The sequence below is a fragment of the Mustela nigripes genome, chromosome 4 (assembly GCF_022355385.1).
Source record: "Mustela nigripes isolate SB6536 chromosome 4, MUSNIG.SB6536, whole genome shotgun sequence".
Lineage (NCBI taxonomy): Eukaryota > Metazoa > Chordata > Mammalia > Carnivora > Mustelidae > Mustela > Mustela nigripes.
The window spans coordinates 57300103-57310856 of NC_081560.1; the positions used below are offsets into that span (position 1 = coordinate 57300103).

Consider the following 10754-nt stretch of genomic DNA (forward strand, 5'->3'; position numbering starts at 1 on the left):
CTCCCTTACCTTTGACTCTGACTAAAGGAATAAGCTTAGATCTCTCTGTTCTTTCAAAAGAAGAAAAAAAAATATCTTCCACTTGCATTTCACCCCTTGTGATTACAGTATTTCTTTCTCTACACCATAAGGCCAAGTAAAAGTTTGGCTCCTGTTACTCATCGCCCAGTCACACCATGCTGCTGAAATCTACCAGCCACCTTAGCCATGATCTCTTAATTTGTAAAATAAATGAAGACTTTAAGATGCTTATCTTATCTTATGTCTCAGCATCACCTGATGAAACTATGGACAAATCATTCCTCTTTGAACTCTTTCCTCCTTTGACCTTTCTTTCTTTCTATCTTTCCCTCCATCCCATAAATTTTGTTGCACCCAAGGTTGCTTTCCTCACCTCTTTATACTTACATATAGTGGGTTTTCTCTCCCCATTTCTGTAGCTCCTTGTAGCACCAATATGCTTTCGACACAGATCTGCATTTTTAGCCTGGGTTTCTCCCCAATACCACCATATCCACAGCCTCGAGTCCTCCTTGAGCACTCCAATTAAAGTCCCCAAAGCCCTTCACACTCAAACTTTTCAAATCTGAACTCCCCTTCTCTTCTCTCACATCTTCTTTCCTACCTTACACTCCAAATCAGGAGTTAGGAGTTACTATAAATGAGCTAAAGATGAGAAAGTCAACAGAAGTTACCTATACATAAAAAAATATGATTTTTTTTTTTGTCACGAGCATGTATTGTTTCTATAATAAATTAAACATGTCCTTGATAAACTCATATTTCCCAGCACTCAACTTCATATCCAGATAAAATAAGACCTTTAAATTTTCATTTGATATCCTGCCTGCAAGTTCCAGATTAGGGTAATTGATTTATATGTTTTTCTAAGCAGTAAGCATTTTGCATTTCATGAGACTATGATAGGAAATAATTCAATAAATATGGTCTATGCATGAATTTTCCTATCTGTGTGTTGACAATAAACTGAAGTCATGGTCGGGCACTGACATGTGGACATTGGTGGAAAGCTTAGATATGAATCAGTCTCAGGAAAATGTTTTTATGCCTGAATTTTAAGTAGCAGAACCTTATGTCTGGAAGTTATTTTGTTTCATGGAAACAGCACCAAATAGAATCGGGCAAAGTGGTGAATACTGATTATTTATCCTCATGGTGCTGCATAGGTCATGACTATTTTGTTTTATCAACCTTTTTCTTTACATGTTAGGCAAATGTTTACCAGAATGTGAACAGCACACCAAAACATCCAAAACAGATATTTTGACCTGTGAAAAACAGTACTTAATTCTGTAAGGTCTCAAGTATAAGTATGAAACTATGAGCTGACCCTTGGCCTGTGAAACAAGTGAATTTTTCAGAATCTTCATCTTAATTCTCTTTTTACAGAGCCTGAGCTGGCACTGGAAAGGGAAGGTCAGATTAATACACAGTTCAAGGCCAACTGGCACATTAATGTTAAGGTCTCTCTCATTATTACATTTTCATTTTCTTTTGCATTTGTGTTTTGGAAGCTGCCTTTAGACTCTGAACTTACAATGATCTGGGTGTGAACAGTGGATATGTTCAACAAGGAATGTTGAAAAAATTCTCACCAAACAAGTGTAGCAATTTTATTCAGAATTAGCTAAAGGGCATAACACTGTGAAAGAGAAAATGAACCACTCATGTGCTGTCATCAACAATGAGGAAAATGGCTCCAGTCAATAGTCCTTTTGAACTTGAGAAGCTCAGAATTTGGCAGTGAGGAGGATCTCCCTTGTCCTGCTAGTTCAAAAGAACTACTCATTGTCAAATAATTCCAGTAAGGCACAAAGAAAAATTAATCAATCTCGTTCTTTTCCTTAATATCTCTGCTTATTCTATCTTATATCACATCCAAAATATGACATTGTTTTTTAAATATATCTTGATATGTGCTATATCTTCCTATTTAAAATAGATTATCTTTGTAGCCTAATACTGCAAATAAGGCAGTACATGCTATGAAGTTAAAGTTGTTTTGAAAAATGCTACATCTGTTGTCATAAGAAATTAAGAAAAGAAAATTTAACAGGGTTGCAAAATTCTTATTTTCATTTTTGCAGTCCTACCAGCAATGTATGGGTTATTCCACATCCTCACCAGCATTTAATATTATTAGTAATTTTTATTTTAGCCATTTTAACCTGTGTCCAGTAGTAACTCACTATGGTTTTAATTTGCATTTCTCAAATGGTTAATGACGTTGAACATTTTTTTTTTCATGTATTTCTTTGCCTTCCAAATACTCTCTCTGCTGAAGGGTCTGGTCGTTTAGGGCTTTTTTTTTTTTTTTTTTTTGCCATGTTTTAATAGGGTTGTTTTCTTACTGTGGTATTTTGAGAGTTCCTTTTTTTATTCTGGGGTGAGTCCTTGTCAAATATGTGATTTTTCAAATATTTTCTCTCTGTTGGGAGCTTGTTCCTTCACTCTCTTCGATAACTGATTTGTGACAAAGATACAAATATAATGTAGTAAAGAAAAGACCATCTTCTCAACAGACAGTCCCGGAACAAGTGGACATCCATATATAAAAATGAGCTTAGATTCCCGTAAAAAAAAGTTAACTCAAGAGACACCACAGAGCTAACTGCTAAGTTGAAACTACAAATATCCTGAGGACAATAATGAAGAAAATGTGTGTGATCTCATATAAGGCCAAAATTTCTTAGGAGAGACCTAAAAGCATATTCTCTAAAAAAAAAACACTGACAAACTGGATCTAATCAAAATTTTACAAGTCTGCTCTTCTAAACACAAACACTATTTTTAAAAATAAAAATATAAGCGGCTGAGAAGAGAAGGAATCAGCCAAGCAATCTACAAACAAATGGCTAATGTGATAGGAAAACTGAGAACAGGGTCCTGGATACAAAGTAAAGAGATGGTATTAAGAAGGAAGGAGCCATTTACTGGGTCAAATCTGCTAAGGGACAGTAACTATTTTAGTTTGAATCAAGGAGTAAACAGGGACAAATGTCCCCAGACTCGACCAGCTCTGGTCAGTTTTTGTCCTAGTCATGATTTAGCCATTCCGCCAAAGGAAGATCCTTCTGGCATCACTGACCCATTATCTGATGAGATGGACTTGCGCTTGGTGCCGTCAGTTTTGTGGTTGGTACACAAGGGTTGAATTCAGGCTTATAGGCACTTGAACTTTAGTCATTATTATATCTGCATTCCTTCATTCACTCCTTCAGTAGTTACTGAGCGCCTTCTCTGTGCTCAACATTGAGCACGCACTAATGATGGGTATACACTAGTGATTTAAAGCAGGCCCAGTGTCTGAAATGACAGAATTTATAGAATGGAGGAGATGACAAGCATGAATCAAAGAGGCACAGTTGAGTGAAACTAGGATGTTTCTTTCCACTGCACGATAACAATGTCAAGTTCATTATTGATCCTACTATTGTGAGACATTATTAATTGTGGCTTTATGAGGACTGTGTTCAGAATAACTCTTTGGCCATCAGGGACTTGTTTGTATCTATTAGCACCTCATACTATAGAAGTGACCCTGGGTAGGGCCGGGGTGTTTTAACTCTTCTTTATGTTTCTAACAGATTTCTTCATCCTTCCCCAAACTGAAGTTGCCATCTACCTTAATTCCATTCTCATACCTAAATATTTCCCCTCTTTTTACTGGATTCCTTTTTAAAATTAATAAGCCAAATGTAAATGGAAGGACTAGGAAAACATTAATTACGATTAACAGGGATGAATCTGAAACATCTGTCGAATACAAATATTCATAGGTTTTATCACTTGGTAAATTGGTGATTAAAACAATATTTGCAATAGACATAGAAAATAAAGAAACATTATTAAAAATAACATACTCTATTTCTGCAAGTCTATCCTCATAGAGCTATGTTTTTATTATTAGAAATTGCATTTTTTTTTACTGTGAGCATTTTTTTTGCAGATGAAAGAGAATATAACATAGAGGTTAAGAATGGAGATTCTGGAACTAAATGCTTAAGCTTCTAGTTTGTCTACCTTCCAGTTGTGTTGACATGAGCAAGTTAACCACCCTAGGCCTCAGTTTTCTTATCTATGTACTTTAAAAAGTTATTATGAAGATTAAATCAATTAATGCATATAGAGCATTAGAAGAGTTGCTAGCAGATATTAAGTTCATTATAGAGAGAGAGAGAGAAAGAGAGAATCAGAGAGAGAGAGAGAGATGAGGCTTGGGGTTAGACAAGTAGATTCAAGGCCTGTTTTTACTACTTAATATTTATATGACATTGGGCAGTTTATTAACCTCTTCATGCTTATTAGCAAAAACAGGACTCATAATTATAGCATTCATTCCTCACAGACTTGCCATGAAAGAGTACATATGAAGCAGTTAGCACACGCAATTAAAACTAGCTCTTCTTTTAGGATTGATGGTGATGTATCTCCAAAAATGGAACACAATTAAATTATTTATGATCTATTACAAAATGAAATAAAAAAAATAGGATGAAATACAAAATGAAATAAAAAAAAATAAGAAAAATAAGGGAGGGGGAAGAAAGATACAAACTAAATTTGCCTGGATTCTAGCAACTCTGAGTGAGTTTGGTCACTCAGAGAATTTCCCAAGGATAGTAACTTAAATCCAAAAAGAACATAGAACAAAAGAGTTAACTGAATGATTTTAAAGTTATTAGAGTGAATGGCTTGTCATTATTAATTGGTCTATTCCATGATGTACTTGCTGAGAAGAAGACAGATTTATCAATGAAAGAAAGCTAACTACTTCACCACTTTTAATGGAGTGCCTACAAGTAATAATTTCACGTGAACAGGCTGTCCAGACAGTTCACTGAACTCCAGAGGAATAGTCGTTAAGTATGGAGATAGAAAAAAAAAAATACACGTTTTGATGCTCCGGGGGGAGCTTGTGAGAGAAATGTAGATAACCGAGAAACCACCGCAGCCTACATACCAGTTGGCAGGCAGCCATAGGAAAAGAGCCAAGACTGGGGTCAGTGAGCATTTCCAGGAGTGGGTTACAAGGAGCTACAGGCATCACCAATAACAACACAACAACAATCAAAGAACAATCTACATGCACACAGAGCACGGAAAGGGCTGTTATGACCACATCCATCTTTCCTGTGACACCTGCTTGTGTAGATGACGTTCATCAACCGTATCACCTTTTCAACTGACACAGCACTTTCTTCCTGGGGAGACTTCAACATTTTTTAACCAAAGTAATTGAACTACTTTCCATATGTAAACCCAATTTCATTACGCCAGGGAAGGAAATTTAGGCTTTTTCATACTTTATCTTCCATGGTGGGTATTTTGTTTTTGTTTTTGTTTTTTTATTAATATCTGTTATAAAACTAGCAAGTGAAGGGAAGATCAGATGGGCTAACATTTTAAGTATAAAGCCATTTTTGAAAAATACCATCTCTATTAATAAGTTGACAATGGAAAAATATGAGGACGTATTTAAATTAAGGAAGTTAAGACTTTTTAATTTACACTTAGAAATTTCCTGAGATACCACAGCAAGCTCTCTCCTCAAAGTAAGGCAAATTTTACCATGATAAAAGGATGTGATTGTGCTTAAGATAATTTACTTTCACACTGAAAATTCCCCCTGAAGAAAAAGAAGATCAACTACTCTGATTTGGACCAAATGACGACAAAAACTGTATTTGAATTTTGATCTTTGGTCATGCATCAACTATAATTTAAGTGAGCAAAATGTTTTACATAAGTGGAAATAAAAAACCTATTTAAGTTAATATTCTATAATATTTACTAATTAAGAATCAAAGAAGTTTCTTTTTTTCTCATAAAAGAATATCAGTAGATACAAACATAGAACTTTCAGTAAGAATCCTTATACAACTCTTTCCTTAGAACTCTTAGTATTTCATTGTCAGGACTTTATTATTTACCAGATGATGGCTATTACTTCTTATCTAGAATTCACTCTTAAAAACAAAGTCTTTTTGTGTGTGTGTAATGACTATTAAAGTTTACAAATTAAACCTGTTTAATTCTTATAAGCCAGCACACAACCAAACAGTCAAGGGTTAAGTAGAAAGCTTAGTAATTTTCCAGTTAAAATCAGTAAATATAGAGAAGTGAGTTGGGGGAAATCAGAGGGGAGATGAAGCATGAGAGACTGTGGACTCTGAAAATCAAACTCTGAGGGTTTTGGAGGGGAATTGGGGTGGGGTATTGGGTTAGCATGGTGGTGGGTATTAAGGAGGGCATGTATTATATAGAGCACTGGGTGTGGTGCATAAACAATGAACTTTGGACATTTAAAAAAATTTTTTAAAAATCAGTAAATGTAGTTACAATCTACTTCTACCACCAGGGGCCCAAAACATTCTTTACAGGCATGGTGAGTTATTTGTGAAGTATTCTCTTTCTCTTTAGTTAGGGACAATGTCACATCAACAACTCCAGTGTCACATTTACTTTCTCAATTCTTTTATAAGATGCAAGAATCAGTAAATTCTAAGTGGGAAATAACCAGACCAATGTAGCTTTATAGCTAAGGTTAAAAAGTCAGTGTCCAACTAAAATATGAAGGTTTCTGGACTCTCACAAACTTCTGAACTTCCTCAGCTTGCCAAATTTAGTTAAATTTTAATTGAAGTGTAAATATTATTTATCTTAAAATGAAAAGGAGAATTAGTCCGAATTGTTTAAGGCTGGTAAAAATTATTCTACGTAATGTTTGTTAGATCCATATCAACGGGGAACAAATACTGTTCTGCCTGAGAACTTCATACACCCCATGACTTTTACTTCCTAATGATACTATGCCTGCCATGGTCTAACAGGTAGTTCTTAAAAGTTGGTGGTGAAAAGGTCATGGTGCTAACAAGATTAGATTCATAGCCAATCATCTTCAAAAATGTGTATGCGCAGTAAGGGAAACAGAAAGTCTGTGCACTGCAAAAAAAAGAGTTTCTAGGTCTCTAAAACCTTGTGAGCTGAAAGGTGATAATCAAAGGATCAAAAAATAAAGGTCTGCAAAACTGGGTTTTGTGTGAAACACTTCCTTAGTCAGTTATGTTAGTAGAATCTTGTGTTAAGGTGGTGTAAGAAGAGGATATGAGTGTGCACAATGGTTTTGTTAGAAATAGCATAACCTACCAAAGATATGAATTCCACGGTTGAATTTCACACATCTAACCAAGTCTTCCTTTCCCAGGCCCTGAGAAATACTTCCTATTGGTCCAGTAGATTTCCTTACCAATTTAGGGCTTTGATTTCATTCATGGCAATGCAAAGGAACCATCAACCTAAAGTAAATGAATAAATGAATGAATGAATGAATAGAATCAATGAAATGGATGGTACTGGATTTTAGCATACTTAGAAGCAGCCTTTTTCTAAAGCCTAGAAATGAAAATAATAATAATAATGTGACTTGCTAAGTGCTGCCCTTTGAATTCAGTTCCAGTCTCAAATGCCCCTTGTTCTTCTTTCTCAAAGGAGTGTTTGGTCTTTTGGGGAAAATAAAGACCATTAAATGTATAATATTTGTTCCAGGGAGTAAGTTAAGGGTTCATATTCATAAATATTGTATATCATTCTATCTCTAGTCATTGTGTGATTGCTCTAGTCTGCAGGGCTTTTCTATTTTCAGGGAATAAGTATTCTACCTGAGTATCAGAGGAATAAAAAGGTTTCCTAGTCTGTAGCATATTAAATAAGAGAAGAAAATGGAAGTGAATAATAGCAGAGACTGAAAAAAGTATGTTTAGAACTGATTCAAAATAAGAGCATAACATATCAAAATTTGTGACATGTTGACAAAGCTATACTTAGAGAAAAGTTCGTCATCTGAAATGTCTTTATTAAAAAATTAGATTTAAAATAAAAGAACCAAGCAATGACTCCAACAATCTAAAATAAGAGCAAAAATAAATCCAAGAAAGGAATCAAGTAAGATAAATATAACAATTAATAAATGAAGCAAATTAAAATGATTGATGAATTGACATGGTTCAAAAATTTTTAAAAATCATTAAAAGGTCATATGAAATGGATAAACCTTTGAAAATTGTGATTAAGAAAAATAAGGCACAGATTTTAAAAATCAGACTATATAACATCATAGTTATACAGGATTTAAAAATTACTAAAATTAGCAAAAGGAGACTTGGAAAATCTAAGAAGACAAAAAAGTACTAATAGACATTGAAATGGTAATGAATAATGACTTGCCCTCTCTTAGTCCTCACCAACAGCTATAGACCCAGGTTATTTTATGAGCAAGCATTAACAAATCCTCTTGTTTCTATTTTAAAAAGGCAGACTATAGACTCAAAATCATAAGATGGTAACACATTACATCCAACAATGTATTATATGGGAAAAAAAAAAGCAGCATAACCAAATAGGGCTTTATCTTGGGACTGCAAAAATGGCCTCACATTATAAATCTTTCAATGGAATGTACTATATTAATGTATTATAGATTGAAAAACCATTTGATCACCTTACTTGATTTGAAAAAAGCATTCTAAATGAATTCAAGATGTTTATAACAAGTTTTAAAAGCTTTTGGTAAAATAAAAAATATGAGTAATTTCCTCAACTTTATAAAAGGATCTACCAGAGTCCCGCATCAAGAATTATCCTCAGTGATAAACTGTTAGAAGCAGGCCCATATGGACAAAGAAGAAAAGTGTTTAACCTTCAACTTGAGGTCCAAGCCAATGTAATACAACAAGGAAAAAACTCAAATATTAGAAAGGAAGTTATAAAACTGTGGCAATACACAGAGAGTATCAACATTTGTATGAAAGCCTCAATGGGGTAAATAAAGGAATTTAATCAAGATGGCCAAACCCAACCATATAATAACCTGTAGCTTTTATCCACATTTTATTCATATTCAGATTTTATTCATATCCATAAGCCAATTATAAAACAAAATAGAACAAAAGGCCTATTCATAATAGTAATAATCATATCAAACACTTAGGAATAATCCTAATTAGACTTCATGGGAAGGTATTAAAAAAAACCTAAATAAATGGGGAAAATACTTTGTTCATCAATGAGAAGGTTTAATATTTTAATGATGTCTGTTACCTCCAAAATAACCTATTATTTTAGTATAATACTAGTAAAAAAATATTTTTGTGGGAATTTAAAACCTATTCTAAAATCCACAAAGAGGAGTGAATATTTAAAGATAAATACTCATAATAAGTACTCATTTGGGCAGCACATATACTAAAGTTAGAATGATACAGAGAGGATGAGCATGGCCTCTGTGCAAAAATAACCAAGAAAAATCTATAAAAGAAAATGAAGGGATGGCATTGTCTACTACATATGAAAAATAGAATTATAATAATAAAATTATTATATTAGTGGGATAGGAATTGATAAGTAGATCAGTGGGATAGGAGTCTAAAAAATAAATGAAAGCATATGCAAATTTTTTTAAAGATTTTATTTTTTATTTGATACAGAGTGAGAGATCACAAGTAGGCAGAGCAGCAGGCAGAGAGAGAAAAAGGAGGAAGCAGGTTCCCCGCTGAGCAGAGAGCCCGATGCGGGGCTCGATCCCAAGGCCCTGGGATCATGACCTGAACCAAAGGCAGAGGCTTAACCCACTGAGCCACCGAGGTGCCCCAAAAGCATATGCTAATTGAAAACATGATTAAAGTGGCATTTTAGATAAATGGGGTAAGAGGTACTTTAAAAAATATATATATATATTTTTTTTTTTTGAGAGAGAGAGAGAGACGGACTGTGCATGCATGCAAGGAGAGAGGGGAAGAAGGAGAAAACCGTCAAGCAGACTCCCTGCTGAGGGCGGAGCCCCATGTGGAGCCTGAGCTCATTGCCCATGAGACCATGATGGGAGCCCAGACCAAAAGTTGATAGCTTAACTGACTGAGCCCCCAGGTGTGCCAGGGGTACATTTTTTAATACAAATTTTAGAAGAATTATTTACTCATTTAGAAAGTTACAGTTAGCTCCTATCTTGTATTCATAAAGATAAATTTCAGATGATTATAATCTAAACATAATATTATAAGAGTACTATACTATATTATTTATATCTTTTTCATGTTTGGATTTGGAATGTATTCTTAAATAAAAAATTTTTAACAACAAAGAACTGGAAGTAGTCTCAATATCTATACATGGAGGGACTCCTAATCTATGGAATGGAATGTGAGGCAACAGTTTAAAGGAAAGAGGCACTTATAAAGAAAAAAATCAGGTTTTGGTATCATGATAGTGATACGATGATACAATTTTTATGAAAAAGAAAGACCAAAACAACTCTATACATTTTCTCTGTAATTATCAGTTTTTTCAAATGCAGAGAACAAAGTCTAAAGTACCCATATTAGCCTGATGGCAATGGTTAGCTGTGTAGAGGGGATTAAATTCAGGATTACTGTTATAGGTATATTAGCCTTGTAAACAATACTTAAATTTTAAATAAGGATGTATAAGGATGGATAAATTATAGGTAGATAAGTTAAAAAAGACATTGTGGGGAAAGGATAATCAATCAAATTTATAATTTCTACAAAGGAAATGACAAATATGAAGATCAAATGTTATTAGAAATAGAACAGCTGTCTGAGTTGACAACAATGGGAAAGAAAGAATTTGTTTTACCCAGTTTAGATGAAATTCTACAGACTCAAGCAAGTTTAGTTTATTCTATGTTTTAGGAAAATAAAATGTTTTCAAAATAT

The 10754-nt window shown here is 34.0% G+C and overlaps 1 non-coding gene across 1 annotated transcript; it reads left to right on the forward strand.

The window, feature by feature from the left end:
* Positions 1 to 9240: 9240 nt before the first annotated feature.
* Positions 9241 to 9349, forward strand: LOC132017055 (U6 spliceosomal RNA). The gene has a single exon (XR_009404135.1). It is a non-coding gene; the product is annotated as a U6 spliceosomal RNA (small nuclear RNA).
* The last annotated feature ends 1405 nt before the right edge of the window (positions 9350 to 10754 follow it).